At 37.3% G+C, this 19,809-nt stretch overlaps 1 long non-coding RNA gene across 13 annotated transcripts in view; it reads right to left on the reverse strand.

Annotated features, from left to right (window-relative positions):
- The window catches only part of LOC137477849 (uncharacterized), a 173,416-nt gene that overhangs the window by 122,925 nt on the left and 30,682 nt on the right, over nucleotides 1-19,809 (reverse strand). For 8 of the 13 annotated variants that reach the window (XR_011001218.1, XR_011001226.1, XR_011001215.1 and 5 more), the window contains exon 3: nucleotides 11,319-11,416. This is a non-coding gene — a long non-coding RNA (uncharacterized lncRNA). Of the gene's footprint in view, nucleotides 1-8,818; nucleotides 9,824-11,311; nucleotides 11,417-19,809 lie in introns of those variants that run through there. The other 5 variants (XR_011001217.1, XR_011001223.1, XR_011001221.1 and 2 more) reach the window with 2 other exon arrangements.

Below are 19,809 nucleotides of genomic sequence, written 5' to 3' on the forward strand. Positions count from 1 at the left end.
TTAGAACTAGCATTTATGTGTAGTTGTACCTACTCAGGAAAGATAGCGAAGTATTATTATGTATAGCAAAAAAAATCACAGTGAATCACATAACTTCTGCAGACAGATTGTATTATATATTTATTCTCTTAATGTTAATAGCACACATGATAAATCTGCCCTTTTTTCTTCTTCTTTTTCCCTCCTCCCTCCCACTCTCCCTTTCCACCCACAAACCATAACTTTTGTATATCTTACACATTCTTCTCTGCTGACCTACGTTTCTATAGTATACACTTTTTAATTACCTATTTTCTATTACAATCCACCAAAAGTTTAACTAGTATCTCAAGCTGGTCAAAACACTGGGAAAAAAATAAGGAAATTTTTTCCATGTTTAAAAAACTCTGACCAGACCTATTGAGTGCATGTGCATGTAAACATGCAACTAAAATACATTCCATGAATTATATTATCTGAACTATCACACTGCTGACTCTGAAATACTTGGAAGTACAAATGTTTTCTGGGAATATAGCTGTGAGAATATAAAAACACAGTAGCACCGAAGATTTCCATTTCTGTACGGCTTCCCTTCCTAACACAAAAGACTATTTAACATGGTCCTTCATCAGAAAAGTCTTATGTTCTTTAGAAAGGACTAGCTGTCCTCACTGTTTGTGGAAGCTGTTACTGTCATAAGATCTGTAACTAAAGTAAGATAATTATCTGGAGAAAAAGAGTAGTTTTTGTTAACTTGAAGTCATCAGCGTTCACTATGATTTTGGCATAAACAAGAGTCTGGTCAGTCACGGCATAGTCACTGAAGGATCTCCGTGAAGAACAGCTCTTCTTGGGACATAATTGAGAGAATATTTATGTTCAGATTTGGGAGTCTTGTGCTTTTTTTATGAATTTGCATACATCAAATTATGGCTTCTCGGGTCATTTCTAACAGATGGTAAATGTTAAGAAAGGAAAATGTGCTTGTAAGCACAATACTGCAAGCCATAGCAGGGCTTGAATGAATTGGGTTCTCGCATGTACAGTCCTGTGAATTTTAATACCCTTGCACAACGTTTCAACTCCAACAAAACCATTCATATATACAAGTGATTTTAAGGACTGTCTTGCACTGTCATACAGAGAAAATTCTCATTTCTTAAGCATCTGTTCAGCTTTATCCTTACAAAACCTGATTAGGTGTATGTATTAGACAAATTCCAATTAGTGATATAAAAGCATAAATGAAACCTTTTTAAAACACATTTTTCCCCCTCCACTGAGAAAAGACAAGGTCTTCAGCTCAAGATGCAGTGAGAGAAATAAGTGATTTACTGTTCAACTTCTCCCTGCCTACTAAAATGGGACTTTTTCCTTTAATTTCCCTGCTTTACTCCACTTCAGGAGCTGCAAGATACATGAAACCTACATTTAGAAATAATCATTGTCTGTCAGTTCACTATGATTTCTAAAGAATAACTTCTCCTATTCTTCTAAAAAGATTCATATTCTTAATGAGCAGCACATCTGGGACAATTTGCCTAAAACAGTGATGTAATCCCTAATGGCAACAACTCTCACCTCAGAAAGTCTGATAAAGCTTTGTGTAATATCCTCACTAAGTTAGACTCTGCTCTCATTTGAAATTGTACAGAGCTGAGGATGCTGCGATGAAATGGTATTTTGACATAGGCAACAAAAATGGGATTTTTTTTCTGAGAAGGATTTATAAATACTGTGAAAATTATTCAAATACAAATGTTTCCCAGATGAGTCAAGCATGCAGAACAGCTGTAACTTAGCCTAGTGGGCAGTAGAGAAGACTTGGCTAAGTCCTATAATACTCCACAGGTTTTTGGGTTGTTTCTCTCTTACTGAAGAGAGACTCTTACTGACGTTTAGTTTTTTTTTCTCCTTTCATTCCTTTTTCACCTCCACCTTGAAACAGCTGCATATAACAAATTAGTCCTTGAAAGACAGGAACACTGAAAATATGAAGTAAAATAATTTCCCCTGGGATTGTAAAGTATTTGTGTTAAATCAAATGAAAAAATCAACTTAAACATCCATATGAATATCCTAGGAGAAATATTTAGCCTCTTTGATACTTTCTACCTATTTCCTCTGCACCAAGGAATAGAGCAGGAGAGTCCATTAAAATAATGTTATGTATGAATTACCCTTTGCCCATGGGGAGTAGGGGAAATTACAGCTTTTATACACTGTAATTTGCAGGTACTTGTTTTGGGATGCACTAGGCTGACTGGAACAGTGCTAACATTTCCATAGTATAAAGCATGTTATTTAGAGGAGGAGACCTGTACTGAACTCACAGGCACAAATCCGACCGTTTCAAGGGTTCTGTTCCCCAGCAATGTGCAGGAAATGCTGAGGTGCCATTTCAAAGTACAAGCACAAGTTCACAGGACTGAAGTCATTCCCATAACCTAAGATCTTTCCAAGCATTTGATGATACTTGGCTGCAAGCACATCTGTCTAATGGTTTTTATACAACAGAAATCCAGTCAAAATCAGTTCATGTTGATAATACCTGGCCCAAAAGATTGACCACGCACAAATCACAGAGTTGATAAGGAAATAAAACCTTCACATCTGGTTCTCCATCAAAAGGTTCAGTTCTCATCTCCAGACACAATAGCAACCATTTATAGGCACAGTTTCAGTTGTGTTTACGTATTCCAAGTTATGGTTTCACATAGTCTTTATCAAGCCATGTTTCATAGCGTGTTCAGCAAGTGAGACAGCTCAGGACACTTAGTGGCTCCACAAAGCCAGCTGCAGTAAGACTAGGAGCAAACTACTTTGAGTGCACCATCAAAGGAAATCTTCCCATTTCAGCAAATGTCATTTTCTAACTATTGTAATAATCTAAGTTATTATAAAAGCTAGGGCTATGATGGCACTGTGGTATGCCAAATAAAGAGACACCAGGTGAAGTGGTATTGGATCTGTTCCACGGAGATACTCATAAATTCATTGGATCCCATTTTTCCTCGGAGTTGGAACAGTTTTTGAGCACAGAACTGCCCAGAGCTAGATTACAGTTTACAAAGATGAGATCTGAGGTTTTACTAACTTTTATCAATATTCTGATAAAATAATTTACATACTAAGAATACAATTGCATATAAGATAATATTTTCTGAAGGTATTTTTTAATATTTATATTCTTACACTTCCTTTCTTTTGTTGGGAAAGTCCAACAATTGCTGTATGAGGTAAATATTTTTTACTATTTATACAAGGTCCCTCTTCATGAAGAGACATTTTGGGCATTAATCTGAGCCCTCTCAAAAACTGGCAGCATATTGAATTCAAACTCTATTCTATCCAAGTGAGACATTATATGGGAGTCTTTGGAAACTGTGCACATGAGACACTTTATGTTATTTTACATATAATTTCTGACCATCTTTGCAATCTTACCTATCCCAGGGAGGTCAGGGAACCTTTAGTCAAGCCTGCTGAAGAAGCTGGTGAAAGCTTTAAATTGTCCTTGAACCAAATCATTGTGCATAATGCATTCAAAATGTGCTTGTAAGATCACACAGTGTTTGCACAGACAAAAGCAAAGCTCCGTTCATCACTATAGCTCTCAGGCAACACAAAGAATAAACAGCAATTATCATGTTTGGTAATTTTTAATGATGCCTCTGTGATTTTGCTTACAACTTTAAATGAAAGGACTGCAAAGTGCTGCCTCAGTTTCCCTGTTCCCAATGATAGTGACCTCACTAATTGCATGCTCTGAAGGCTGCTTCTGGAAAGAGCTTTTAAAAGAGACATTTATCATGAAATGAGATTCAGTTTTTCTTATACCATGCTTTTTCCAAATGGCTTCTGTCTCCTTGCATAACCAAAAGGAGGTGTTTTGTCAAAGATTCAGGGTTGTGTAGTACAGAGAGTATCTGGAGAGAGACAAACTACACAGGAGAGGCAACTTCTGAACCCCAGAAACTCTTGTCCTCTTAGAAAGATTGAGATTGGGAAAATTGTGTATTTCCTCTACCACAGACCTTCTGAGGAACAGAGGAAAGCTGTCTAGAAAGTTCATCTTGTCTAGAATTCGTAAGGATGAGTAGAGATAATAAAAATTTTTCCTTTATTTTCTCTGTATTGATTCATAGCTGGCTTTGTTTGCCTCCTATCTAGGCTTTCTTTTTTATCTATAAAGAGCCTGTGGCCCACTTTTTAGTCTTCCTAGGGCAAGTGAGGTCTGTCCAGGTACTTTTCCATTAGTAAACAGAAACATTTGCTGTCTCCTAGGTGCTTAGCCTTGACAGCGAGAGGGGAGGGTAGAGCAGATGTGTTCTTCTTCAATTCTATTAATAGCAATGTAGCCTGATTGTCATTCAATAGGGAAATCACCTTTCTGCAGGGCTGATGCAAAGAAGTTAGAAATAGATAAGCAAAATGTCTTTTATTACTCCAGCTGTGCTCAGTGTTAAATCAGTTGTAGGTGGTTCTTTTTCAAGGTTAGAAACAATATCATGGGTAGTTTAGGCTGTGTAAATCTCATTTTCAGAACTGCCCTCTGAATATAGCATTCCTTCTTTCAGTCATGGTCCTCCAAACATAGTTTACCTAGTGATGCCCAGGAATTATCTTCCTTTGGACACTTACCTTTTCTACTCCTGGATACTCAACAGGGCTGTGCTTGCTGTGTCCTTGAGGCCCCCACAAGGTCAAGCTTTAGAACTGCCCGTGCCAGCATATGGGCACCTTAGGGGCAAACCTGGGTGTTGAGACCCCTACTACCAAATTGACTGGAACATCCAGCCAAACTCCTGTGAGCTTAAAGTGGGCTGGAAACATCTTTGAAACAAGCAAAACTGAGTCATGCATTTTTTCATCAAAATACACAGGCACTCACATTGTTTCATTTCTCCAAAGATCAAGCAAAAGCAGTCATAGATGCTTGCCCTGACTGTCAGCTTGTGCAACCTCCTGTATCCACGGGAGCTGGCAATCCATGAGGATTGCAGAGCCTGCAATTATGACAAAGAGATATCATGTAATATCCATCTTTTAGGAAATTCAAAAATATCCATGTATCAATGGACATCTTTTCAGGTGCAGTTTTGCCTCCTTGCATGCAGGAGGAACAGCCAAGCATGTTTGTCATCACTTTTTGCAAGTATTTATGTAGCACTGAGCCACTGTGCCCCCTTTTAGGCTTCTTCTTGCCTTGTACTTTTCTGTGCATACAGTCCTGTGTCAAAGAGCCCTGTCTGGGCCTGCTTTCTCAGCAGAGCCACCATCCTAAAGTGCCCTGACTTGCATGAGACCTATCCAGGATTAATGACTGTCACTTCTGGTCTGGCAGCCATGGCTGAGAGTGCAACCCTCCCAATGACTCTGTTTTCTCACACCTCCCTTGGGTCATTCCCTCTCCCCAAGGCTGACAACTGTGCTCTAGGTGTTGGACTCTGCTCTGTGAGACATTTCCCCTCTAACAATGACATGGGGTGAACTAGCTAATTATACAGTTTACTTTACCAGCCAAGGATTATTTTGGTTTTAATCTTTTGATGTGTTCAGGCTACTTTACGTAAGGCATTTGCTGGGTTTTGCAACCCTAAACATGTCAAAGACGCTCTGAATATGCTCCAGAGCCATTTCTTACATGATACAGAGACTTACTTTCTACACAATTTTACCAGCTGACTTGGTGTTATTGAAATGAAAAGCACATAAATGCCTCCTAAGAAATACTCATGATTTGTTTACTTCTCTTTAAAATCTTAATCCAAAATGTTAACACTGACATTATGCAAAATGCCACATTTACATTTAATAACAGCATCCTGAATAAATATTTAGAAAAACTGCATTTTTAAAATTAAACCTGTTGTGAATGAAAAAGCAGATAAATAATGCATACAACAATAAACTTTCCTTAGTCAATCCACCCTTTTGGCAGCATAGATAATATGTGATTGTGCAATATTTTTAAATAGGTAACATCTGAGCATGATCCTTCCTACTTTTGTGAGTATTTGTTGACTGAATACACACAGAATTAATCAGATCAGTTGATTCCCCCATCTGTTCATTTCTGCCCAGAAAGAGAGACAATATTTTATTAATCATCAGCAAACTATAACATAAAAGCAGAAACTCAGATTCCGAGAGACCTAGCCTAGCAACAGAGCAACATTCTAATTTCAGAGGACCTAGCAAAAGGACTCCAGCATTCTGACTCAGTGATCAAAATTTAATACTCCAGATGGGTGACATTACTGATGTCAGCCTTAAAAAAACAAAACCTAAACTCTTATCTGTAACAACTCTAGTATAAACAATTCTTCTGTCTCACTGGTCAAATGAATTAAAGCATTTATGCTGTTTTTACATAGATGTAATTTGGTCTACAAATTGGAGGCCCATTTTTATTTTTCTTTACTTGCTGATGGAAAGGTTATGCTCTTGCATCATCTGACCCATCATAGACCTGGCTATATGTAACAGGGTGCTCCTGCCCACAAAGTTTGCTGTGAAGTTCCTCATTCTAAGCAGGAATAAGACCACCTGTCCTGGGGATTCAGTGTGAACTAGTACAGAAGAAAAGTTTCGTTCTTGAGGCACAAGGTGTACCACTATTTCATCACTGATCTGATTTCCAGACTTGTGTCTCATGGATGAGGGCCATGCTCTCAAACTCTAGACTCCTAAGGCCTCTATGGCCCTGGCCTGGCATTCAGTGCCCAAGCACAATGCTCAGCATCAGCTCTGTCTCCCTGAACAATTAAATTTATAGGAGAAGAGCAGGAGCCAGAAAGCAAAGGAGAAAGAGGTCCCCAATATCCCCCTAAGGAGCAGCAGATAGGTCAGGTCACACTGATGTGGCTGCCATTGGCCTGTAAGAAGGCCTGAGCTGCAGCAGTAGCAACTGTAGGAAGCTTGAAGCTTCAAGATATTCTGAGCATGGCAGTGACTCCCCAGCTCTGGGAACAATGACACAAAACACAGAACAACTTTCCCTCCGGAACCAGAGTTATGAATGAGCGGTGCTCTTGTACTGAATACAGCACAGCACAAAGCCAACCTTTCTGACCCAGCTTTTCCTGCTTAATTTATTACAGATTGCATAAAAGAATAAAAATGATAGACAGTGCTTCACTTTGGGTAAAATTATGCAGGTCCATGGCAATTACAGTGAAATGATGAATATTTCCAGTGGAACTAGGTGTTGCACTTTATAGACACAGACACATTCACACACATATGCACACATACATTCCCCATGCAAGAACAGACAAAAATTCTCACTGAATGGCTTAAAGTTCATGAAATGGTCATACTTTTTCACTGACAGTTCTAATAAGAATACCATGTATTTTGTATTATTTTATTGCACACTGAGATATTGTGTGGCTCATACGGAAATAAAATTCCTAGTATGGAAAATCAGTAAAATATTTTCATTAAGCACTTTGAAAAAACAAATATCCAATCCCAAGGCTTCAGGACATTCTATTTCATGATAATTGCTTGTTTGAATTTATTTTATCGAATCTCCACAAGAAAGTTCATATTTTTTGTAAAAGATGTTCACTATCTTTTTTCCCACTTTCTAAAATGGCTTTGGTACTTGTAAATTATAAAAAAATACTGGTCAGGGAATAGACCTTGTTCTGCCTCCTGTGTCACTGTACTCTGAACTATGATTCCACAAGCTCTACAGCTGTACACATCAGGTGTAGATTAACCTCTATGTACTGGAGTTGTTTGAAACTCTTTTCCCACAGGTTATATCCCTATAGAAACATGATTTCTGCTTTTTAGCAATTTTGGCATCTTTTTATCATTTCAACATAATGTAAATTTGTTTTCACATTATTCCTCTCTTCCTCATTCTTTTTTTCTGCTTTCTTTGTTTTTTCCACTGAACATACAGGAAGTTGTAAGGCAGAGGAGAAGAGCCAAGTGTAGAAAAGAGAAGTAAAAAAGAAAATAAAAATTTCTTGGCTTTGTGGGCTTTCGCCCTTTATTTTGGATGAAAATAAGATGCTAACAACCTTAGCCAGAATTTCAATTTCTGCTACTACCTAGACTGACTGTAGTTCATGAAGTATTACACTAACTTCTCATATTCTTTGAATTCTTTGGACTGGCACTATGTTATGAGGGTTTTGGCCTAATACAGTGATAACTTGGTCCTGAGGGAGACCTCCTAGATTCTACAGTAAATCACATAACAAATTATAACTCTTCAGAAAGTGCCTCAGCATGAGCAATTTGGCTACTTTTTGTTTGAATTTGGTTTGGTTTGTTTATTGATGCACCTAAGGAATTGGGGTGGGGTATTAAGAATTTTTTAAAAAAACACAAAACCTTTTTTCACACTGAAAGCACAATCCTCTAAAATTACAGTCTTTAAGGATGTACTTTCAGTGGGGGAGACACAAACCTAAAGAAACTCTCTCAAAGCTTCATCCTCACATATTTAAATTGTGGTACAGCTGAAATCAGCTGCAAAATTTCCATTTGCTTCAATGGGACTAAAAGTTCCCTCTGAGAATCTAATCAGTTTTCTTTGTACTGTCATTTTTTCCTGTTCCTATTATGAATACTGCTGCAATTTGTCTGCACAGACTTCTCCATAGCTTTTCAGCTCCAAGAGCATTCCTGATTCAATTTAGCTCATAAACAACTGCATTTTTTGTTCTTCCAATATATTTATCATAATGGTAGCATTTTCACAAATGGACCCCAGCTCAGTAAAATTTGTTCTGTCTAACATTAGTAAAAGCAGACAGATTTTCCTCAGGATACAGTTAATAATACTTTTTGTTTCCATAGCTAGTGTTTTTCTGCATCTCATTACAAAGATTGAAGAAGCATCTTCAATATAGCTCATAAAATGAATTCAGATTCTGAATCTCCTCCTTTTTCTCCTACAAATACTAATCCTCTTTTAGAAGTGTGGATCTTCTCCACTCCAACTTAATGTTGAAATTAATGCATTAATTCGGCCAAGGATAAAAAAGTATTGGTAATAAATAATAGTAGAATTATGTGGTAAATCTTAGATGCTCTGTTTATTATATTCTCAAATAGGTTTAGCAGATAGTATTTAGTCATCATGCTGCAGAATGCTACATATAATATCATCTTAAAGAACTGATCTTGCTTTTTCTGCTAACTTGTTTTGCAATATCTAGAATGATAGCACACCATGGATTTATTTGCTCATCAAGTCACTGGAGGGAGCTAAGTAAACACATCAATTATAGTTAAACAGAATTAGCAGCAAGAGCACGCAATAACAGATTCTAAACTATTTGTTCCAATCTACAGCCTAGAAAAACTATAAAGCCCTGAAAGGCTTGATGAACAGAAAATAATATCTAGCTAGTTTAAATATTTGGAAAGAAGAATACAGATGTTGCTGCTCACTGGTGGGACATTCCTTAGGTGAATCAACAACTTAACAAATTTACAAGGTAGATGTTCAATTGAAGAAAATCTACTCATATTCATTCAATGAGATTGTAAAATCAGCTGGTTAATCTGACATATATATGTAACTATTGTCTGCAACATAACTCCTGAAATTACTGCCTATTCATTTGGCTTATATATGAACTCTGTATTTATAATATTGAAATTTAAATGAAACCAACAAAATAACAGGAAGATCCATTAGCAGCCTAAGCATTGCTTCAATAGCACATGAGAGGTTACTCCCAAGGGATCACATTACCATGGAAGAGAGGAAGCTAATGATGCTCCCTGTAGCAAGGGGGTTCACACTGACAAATAGCCAGATTATCACTCTGGTTAAGGCAATAGAGTAAAGTGATGCAATGCTGAACTGCAAGGTGGGAAGAAGAGACAAAAAAATCTGAACTAGAAAAGACATTCTTGGGAGAAAAATATTTAACAGTTATAAATAACATAGCTGGGTATTAACATACTTTTTATCCTGGTTACATAGTGCATCTTGCTTGACTATGTACTGTGAGAAATTAATATTGTCTTGCATGTTTTTATTGGATGTGAGAGAGAGCATTTATTACAAATGTCCACATCTTTTCTCCCATGAACAACACATAAATTAGCTTTTCCAGAAAAGGCCTGCCAGTTTTGGCTCAAATCCTCAGTGTCATGGTATTAGAGACACAGGCAATCAGAACTGCTGGCAGAAGTGAGTGTTGTATTACTCTAATTTACACTACTGACAAATCTGGCCCACTGCTACAGTGGCTAAAACTGTTACTGTAGGAAACACAGCAGGAAAAACTTCCTAGTGGCAGAGGTGTTGTGCTGCACAAATTCAAAGCATCCCCAGCTGTATGAACCTAAACCAGCCATCAGATGGAAAATGTCCTGTCACTGCTGATTTGACCTAAGAGAAAGCCTCTCCTAATCATTACTTATTTCCTGAGTCAGCGTGTTCTGTTAATGTCTGCTACTAATCACACAGATTTACAACTCAGTGCAATATTTGTGAACCAAAGGAAAACCCTCTGAGATTGAATAATTATTAAAGACTGTTATCCTAACACAAAAAAAAAAACAGGAGAAAAACCCCACAACCCTTTAAAGGCAATGCTGAGCAATGGCAGGACTTTGACTTATGACATTAGCACAAGATAAGAAGCATCTAATCTAAGGGAGGAAAACAATTACGTAGGGCTCGCTACATGTGCGGCAACATGTCCGTTACCTTTCTGCTAAATATCAAAGCTCCTGCAGTCCTTCCTCACTATCCCTGTAAGTTGGAAATCAGCTTTGCCATTTATAACACATGGCATTTCACTGAGGCACCCAATTGGGAGATATTTTTAGACTACAGAGGAGAGATTTGTTGGCTAATAACCTTGCAGCATTCCTGCATTATGTTGGTGGAAGAGTCACTGACAAAGTTATAGTTCGAACCCTGATTTTCTGTCATACTCTTGTTCTTTTTTAAATTCATCACCTTCAACCAAGAGCTTCTAACAGCTGAAAGTTCAGAAGTCTGTAAAAATAAAATACCTATGTGCAATGTCTTGGATAAAATTCTGTCAAAGATCACAAGGTTAGGATCTGATGAAGCAAACATTTCTCCTATGGGAACAAACTATACCTAATTAGACCTACAGATTTGACCCATTACGTGTGTATATATTTAAAATCATTCTCTTGCCTCCTGGTGCCCATTTTTATCTTGCTTTGTCAAATTTTTCTGTAGAATTGGGTTACTTACAATGGAAGTGGTACTTCTTACTATGGTTACTTACTATAATCAATGGACATTTTATGGATGTGGTTTAATACTATATATAAGCATCATCTCACATTTCAGCTCTATAAAAACTACTCACATTACTGAACTCTTGTGGACAGGTTGCAGGAGAGGACCCACAGCTTTTGGAACATAAATTTACTTCATTGTGTTCATTAATGTCTCCATGCTGCTGACCTAGAGAGCAGAAGAGATAATTATTAGGTGTTTTCGGCACCATTTCCCATTGAAATTAGTTTGCCATACCAGAAGCAGAAAATAAGCACTGCAAACCAGGTACAGCCCCCATATCTTCCCACTGAAGCAGAGTGAGTACTATGAATTCAGCACATTTCAAATACTGCTTATATTGTTCATGCAATTTAGCTTTTGCATTGTGTAGATATCTCATGCCTCTTTCATTAGCTGAAGCAATTAAAGTACAGTCAGACATAAGATTTATATTTTCATATTCCCTCTTTGTGCGATTCATTTTGAGATAATTAAAATAATTTTTCAGTGAAGCTGTCACAGCATAATGAAAAATGTTATGGGAATATAAACAAGACTTGTAAACATTTTATGAGAGTTTTTTTTAAAGCGGGAGGGATCTACAACAGCTTTAAAAACCAAAAAGGATTCCCAAGGTGAATAAAGAACTATAATGGTATTTTTAAAACTCAGCTAACAATTACATGAAAATAATTATTTTCCCAGAAAATAAGTATATGAGAAAAACATCAGCTGATTAAAATAATTCAGGATTTTTCCCTCCTATTTTCTCTGTATGATTATTACTGTACCTGTCCAGATAATAGAACAGACAATGCAAAACAGCACACATAATTTCCTGCATTAGCTGCTTTAATCTGCTGTGATTGAGAATGTATTTCTGGACACTGTCCAGACAGGCTTCTGGCAATCAGAATAGTGACGAGACCTGATGTACCTTGTTAATTCTCTTAAGGCTAAATCCCACAGTCCTTGCCCAGGCTAAATTCTCATTGAGAGTTTTATTTAGGTTAGATTGTGACCTATTAACCTTAACATCTTGAATTCATAGTTCTTTCATCCACATTTTTTTTCTTTAAATAAAGTATCAGGTTCACCTAATATACTGATACAAAAAGATAGTCCTTGGTACATTTAAAGTCATGTGTCTTGTGCCACTGGGGAACAGTGCTGGAAAAAATGTTTCTGCGAGTTATGGGGTAGTTAAACTGATGTGAAAATATGGAAATAGAAGACATGCATTAGATCATTCTCTTCCTCACTTTTCAAGCAGATATGTACAGGAAAAACACTGAATCCACATACAGCACCAATTACATTACTACATGTAGGACAAAAGGAGTTTTGTCAGCAAATTTGTTTTGAGTTTTGTCCCACTTCATTTACTGTTTATTCCTCTAGAGACTGGTTTACAGTTTAGCATTTTTCTTTCAGTCATCCTTGTGTCCTTCAGCAGCCTGGAGTTTTTTTACCTCTGGTAGTAACCACAGGCCAATGTGAGTACTGTGGAAGTACCATTCATTTAAAAAATATATTTCAAAAATATTTATATATACCTTAACAAAGATGCCTCTTGTTCCTTCAAATATTGGTTTCAGAACTCCTCTCCAGTAAGGAAGAAGGTATCTTGCTATGTCAGTTGCTTTTCTCAACATCTCTACTACTTTTATTTATCTTTTTAATTAAAAATAGCAGAAACACCAATACAGGAAAAGCTAAGTGTTTCTGCTCTTCTGGTGTCATTGACATCAAATCCATCATTCAAAATCAATCAAAGCTTATTTTCTCTTCAGTACATTCTGATGCTTGGCATTTGTGAAGTTCCTCCCTGTATCTCTGTCTTTAAGTCCTTACATGACCTGAATCACTACAACCTCCATATTCCTTATCATTTATGGATGGCATTAGCACCTCTGTTTGTTTGCTGGACTTTTTGCCACAGCCCTATTTCAGTCTTCACCTTATACTTTGCAAAGCTGCAGGCATTAGGAGCCTTCTACAGGATAATACAGCAGATAAGACATCTAGATACCACCAGTTTGCTGAAACAGAGGCTGGATTTATTTCAAGGTTTATCATGTGCCTTCTATATCTTTGCTTTTATAATTTTACTTACTTATGTGCCTTCTATTGCTGCAGAGAAATAGACTTTCTGCTTCGTAAGTGCTTGCCATCAAAGACACAATGTAGATAAAATTATCTTTGAGCTAGATGGCCTAAAGAACAACAGTATTAGTGAGAAAATAGCAGAAATTTCTACATTTAACAGCAAACCCAACACAGCCTATAGACATAACATACCCAACATAGCCTAAACTGTCACTTCTCATGACAGACATTCTTGGACCCTGAATCCTCCTCCCTTATAGATGACAGTAGAACGGCCCAAGAGAGCATAAGCCAATGACTCAGTTCCGTGCAGAAAGTTCTCTAAAAACAGTTATTCTTAATTGTATGAAATTTCCATTACTTGCTCCTTCCTCTGTAACTGATACAAATTCTGCAGTGGAATGTTGCATACTTGGAACTAGGTAGCAGAAGCACTTCAATAACTATTCTTAAACAGAGTTTGATGTTGTGCAATTTTCTCTTTAAAAATAAATTTTAATCATCTACTGTTTTTCTTTGTTACTACTGATAATAATGCCACCTGTGCAACTCAGAGTGTAAAGCTAAAGTATGAAGAGAACCCCCACACTTTCCGTGTTTTGCAGTAGGCAATCACTTAGAAGGAACCAGACAACCCAGTTCACAGCACTGCCTTATTTGAAGTCCTTCTTATGCTGAAGCTAATGATGCATCTAGCTAGGTGTGTGAGTATCAAAGCTAGATAAACAGCTTGAACAAATAAATCAACAATTTAATGTTTAAAGGATTTTATTCACACCCTAATGAGAAGCCGCAAATAATCATGAACTCTCACTTTGTTTTATGAGCATTCATTGCTGTTCTTTTGGATAAGATATGTGCTATTTTTAGTTAATAGTTCATAAAGAAAATGTCTTGTGTAGTAAATAGTACAAAATGTTTCATTTTCTTAGGAGTAGAAAAAAGTTCCAAGTTACAGTCATTAGGATTGCTGTATGCACTGAGCAAAAACCTGATCCTCCTTTCCAAGCTAACAAAGATTCTACAGGAAGAAACTAAGCTGCAGATAGTGCTCAGAAGATCATTTAGTAGAGACACACTTTTCCTTGGAAAGAGTGTTTTGGCCAGCATAGTTTTCATCTTTTCCATAAACATAGTGGAAAACTATCACTAAAAGGGGATTCTGCTTGTTACAATCATGCTCACTGCTGATATTTGCCAGGAGGAAAAATGCATTTTGAAAAACAAAGGGGGTGAGAAGCTCTGTTCTCTCTCAGAAAAGAATAGGAGAGAAAAAACCAGAACAGAATAAAGCAAAGCAAACATGCGGCAAGCCACTTTATCTCCTGTTTTCCTCTGGAAGCGCCTAGCAAGAGGAACTCCCATGTTAGCTGCAGGTTCTCATTCATACAGAACCTCTCCTTTCACACACACATCCTTGTTTCTCACTGTTACAGGTCTTGCTTTCAAAAGAGGAACAAGGTTGTCCAGAGCATCCACAGCCTTGGAGTGCTCACAGGGGAAATATTCTTCTCCTTATCACAATCCCTTGGCAACCCAGCCACACTCCTGTTTCACTGACATGCATTATGAGTTAGGGTGTCACCTGCCCCACCCCTTGGTCACCCTTTAATCATTCACCACTGTACAGACACACGTGTCCTAACAACTTCATTTCTCTCATTTCTCAGAGCCCTCACAGAGCCACATTTCTGCCTGGCATCTGCAAGGGCAACCTAACCAAGGGCAAGCCCTCCAGAGCCCCAGCTCTTCAGCAGGAGCTGCAGCACTAATAATGAACCTCAAATAACACTAATAAGGAACTGGGAGCTAATAATGTAAGAGCTAGCAAGGACATTGATTAACAGACATTGCATCAGGATACATCAGTATGACTGGAACTGCAAGAGCAACATAGATATTAAATACAATTAAGAAAACAAAGTTCTTTGCCAAGAAAATTCACATTTGTAGCAAATTTTTTTTCTGTAAAAGGAAAGCAAAACTGTCCTTTGAGATTTTCTTACTGAAAACTGGATTTTTTAAAAAATAGTCTCCTTATTTCTCCAAAAAATGCTATGTTTTATTTTAGGACAAAAAAACCACACTTACCACAAAAGATGCTAAAAATTTATATTCCAATAGAATATTTTCTCATAAATATCCGCTGTCCTAAACAATGCTTCAGATATGTTATCTAACCTGGGAAAGCTAAAGACACGTTTGAATTTCCAAGCAAATATAAAATGTAACTTAAATTAAAATAATTCTGCACCAGTTCCTACTTTTCTTTTTGTGTTCATAGCTTAGACATGTGGGTATTCGTCATATTTCTTTTTCTCCTGAGTCTAATCTGACATTTTCTTCCAAACACACACCATTTAAATCCCAAAAAAGGCCAGAAGCAAAATTTCTGGCTGGTAAAACTCCACTGAAGTCAAGAGGAATTTATCCCATGTGTATAAAGATCTAGGGGCACAACTGTAGCTTAAAAAGAAAGCAGAAAATTTAAAGCACTCTAGACACAAAAATGAATTGTAGAAGTTTGCTTAAATGGATAAATTAATGAGCTTCAGTATATAATCCTGATTTACTGCTCTGGAGCTGTACAGAATATCCTGACAGCCTTGCTTCCCTTATAGTTACAAAGGAGCTAGCCCTACTGTAGTGGGATTTCAGCAAATGAAAATTAAATCTACAAAGCCTAAACACATTTATTTGAAAATTTAAAACACAGTGTACTTAAAGATAAAAGCATAAACCTCCTGCACAAAAGATTTACATGAACCTGACTAGTAAGACATTTTCTTCATTTCAAATTAGCTGCTGCATGAGTAGCATAACTAATGAAATGGAATTCTTATAGATTTGTCCCCTACTGTCATGACCCAGTTCCTGCAGCAATATTTCCGGCTGCGTCCTGCAAGAGACAGCTAGAAAGCAGAGTTACAGCTAATTTGACAGTGTACAAATGCCAATTGGATGGTCAGGTACATTTTGACTGATTAGCTATAGCCAAATGTTATACATAATGTGAGTTCTGTCAGGGTGATCTTTCTTTGGACAGCTCTTTTCTAGTCACAGGCCAAGTCTCCCAAATTTTTTACCCATTTAGACACCATTGTGTCCTACCTATTCCTCTTTCAGTTTTCACTGAAATTAATCCCTGGGCTCAATATAGGTGGAGGCAGAACTGACAGACAATCACTGCACAATGGAAGGGTTTTCCTTGGGCACCTGATGAACAAACATAAAAGATAACATGTGAAAATACCTCAGAATCTCTGTCACTATAACAAAATGCTTCATTTAAACACTGCAGGATTTCTGTCTTTAATAATACTCAACCATAATGAGAGCCAGCAAACGTGTAACTACAAAGGAGTTGCTTGTGCTGCTGTTGCCACTGCATGTCCCCTGCCTGAGGACAAGCTGAGGTAACAGTATAGCCTGGTCATGTCAGGAGTCATCCAGTTCTAAGGTTTGAACTCCTTCATAGGTTTAGAAATGGGAGTTGCAGTGGGCTCATTGGTGAGGAATACATTGATTTTTTAAATTTTATTTTTAAGGAAAAGCATTAAGGAGATGAAGAAATAGAGAGCAAATAACAATCAGGGAACCTGTGAAGCAGCAGAGTCTTGTGAGTCTGTCAGAACATTTTATAACATTGAAGGCCAAACCCAGATAATCTGCATCAGCAAGGCAACCACGTGGTGAGAAATGCTGTCATGAGTTCTAAGTGCCATTTCTCTGAGCAGACAGGATTTGGAAGTCTAGAATTCTTCCTTGCCATTAGTGAGGATTAAATGAAAGACTGTGGGTGGATGCATCCAAAAATGCAGGACAGTTTCCTTATCCTTCCACCCTGGAAGCATGAGGGTCTCAGGAGAAATTTTTAAAATACAGGTTGACAAATAGTTCTCATTAAAGGTGCAAACACTTTTTGTTCTCTGTCTGGAAACCAATGCACTTTGTGGAAAGCTTTAGTTGCTCCTAAGGTCTGATATATGTGTTTTCCTAACACATTAGATTTTGTTCCAAGTCAGATAACCACAATTTGGAAAAGGGAGGAGGGAGGATGGGTGGGAAGAGAGAGGAGGGGGGGTGTAGGTTATGTCTTGGATTAAAGACAGTACAGTAGCAATTGCCTCCCAATTACTTTAATTCCTTATTTCATCTGGCTAGGCAATGTGATCACAACTCAAGGCTGCAGCTATCAAAACAAAATAATACAGTAAAAAAATTTAACATATTCAAATATTGAGTGATATCTTTGAAAAAGGCAATGTAGGAGTTGTGCCACCCAGTGGAACAACTAAGAAGAAAATATTGAATACAGAAAGTTCTACAGTGCTCTAACTGCAAATACTTTCCATGGCATCATTTGGACCATGGTTGTTAATTCAACTTTTTATTTATTGTTCTTCTGAAAACTCATCATAAGCTACCAATACTTCTTTGGCTAAGTATAGAAAATACAATTTAAGGCAGGATTTTAAGGAGGTGTGATCCTTTACCTTTTCTTCTGTATCTTTCATGTCTGTATAATGATTTCTGAAAGATTTGTTTGCAATTAATTAAAATGTTCTGACTCAGCCATATTACTTCTCCCTTAATATTTGGCAGTAGATTAATTTCTATGGAGTATTTCTGGAAGAGTTTAATTAAGGCTGACAACAAGAAGCCAATGAGTAAAGACAATAGCACTGGTCTCAGCAAATATCTGTAGCCGCATTATGCAAAGTGCAAGCAATCCCAGTCCCCATGTCCAATAATCAAACCAGCACAGGGCGCCTGTCTGATTAGGAAACACTCATTAAGGATGTCTAGTAACATCAGCCTAAGGAGGTGCATTTCAGATAAAAGTCTCTTCTTGGGACAAGAACTTAAGTGAATAAGATGTACTTAGCCTGTGCTTGTGACAAAGTCTTTTCCCGTTCTATTATTTAACAAGACATTCTTTGCCCCACCCATCTGAGAAAATTATTTGAGAAAAAAAAGTACCTGAGAAAGGCATGATAAATTTCTTGCAGGCATGTCCTGGTAAAAGGAAACAGAAACTCCCTTTAAGCCCCTGAGCTGCAAACTGAAGGACTAGAAGAATCTAAGTGAAGCTGCATCATGGGACAAACACCTTCTCTCTTGCATGGGCTATCGAAGCAGGAAGCAGTCAATGCTTTAGCAAGTGCTAAAGGTAACATTCAAAATCCTTCTGCTGTGTAGGTGATAAAAAGCCAGAGTCCTTCTCTCCAGCAGCCATCAAAGCCCAAACTCCTAGATATGCTAATATGCTGATGCCATAATGTATTTGTCATTGTACATGCTTGGTATGAGGTAAAGCTTTCTACATAAACCTTAAATGCTTGTTCTAGTCCATGTCCATTTGTGATGTCATCCTGTAAGTTATCTTTGTGAAGAACATCAGAATGGGGCAGTTTTGCTTTAACAAAACAGGCTTTGTCTGTTTAAAAGGCCTCCAAACACAGGGCCATGATACGAGGCACAGAGGAACTTTAGGCCTTTTTTATGAATCCTTGAAAAGCATGTTGAACTAGCTTACTCTTGGTTCATTAAACATGTTGCCACACTGCCAGGTGACCTTTCAGTTGCAAATCTCTTCAAAACTGCTTTTTCTTGCATCAGCTATTCAGCATGTTCTCAGAATGCACACATTTATCTTATCATTTTATAATCATCACAAATCATAGGATATGAAGGACCATGTTTATTAAGACAAAAGGCATTGTGAATGTGTTCTTTTTGGGTATGTATCTAAATATTCACTGTCAAATATGAGACTAACATCTAGCTTCAAAAAGTGTAAGATTTGCATTTTGAGGGCTTCCACTCACTGCATTTAGGTTTTGCATGTATTGAAGTGTATGCATCCACCAACACAGACAGAAAAAATACATCAAGAAAAACATCCAAATAAATGCAAATATGTTTTGAATGAAAGCATAATTCTGATTTAATGAGCATATTTATAACAGAAGTAGCTTTCCCTCTTTCTGTGTAGAAAAGGATCCTGTTGTGATGAGAGGCCCAGGTACAGAGATGAAGAGAAATCACCCACTGCTGTTCTCAGCCTTGTCATTGCCTATGCAAGACAAGTAAGAAATAGCAAAAGGATCCATGATTATAAATATACTGTCAATGACCACTGTTTTGTTCTTAAAATTTCACATGTATGATGATTTCAAGGCTGCTGAGACCTCATGTAACTTGCAAATATCCACATAGCTGTGATCACATAAGAAGTAGTAAATTTTCACATTATGTTCATGATGAAAAGAAAGCTGAAGATAGTTTTAAATTTATTCTTATTTCACAATTATGAGTTAAAACTCATATTCTTTCAAGCTAGAGGCTTCCTTAGCAGACTCATTGGAAATACTAAGGATTGCAAAAGCAAGTGAACAAAGACACAAGAAGAATTTGGTTTTGAACAACCCATATGTAATTTACACAAACAGCATTCATGGATGAGT

Source organism: Anomalospiza imberbis, chromosome 8 (assembly GCF_031753505.1).
Source record: "Anomalospiza imberbis isolate Cuckoo-Finch-1a 21T00152 chromosome 8, ASM3175350v1, whole genome shotgun sequence".
NCBI classification, from domain to species: domain Eukaryota; kingdom Metazoa; phylum Chordata; class Aves; order Passeriformes; family Viduidae; genus Anomalospiza; species Anomalospiza imberbis.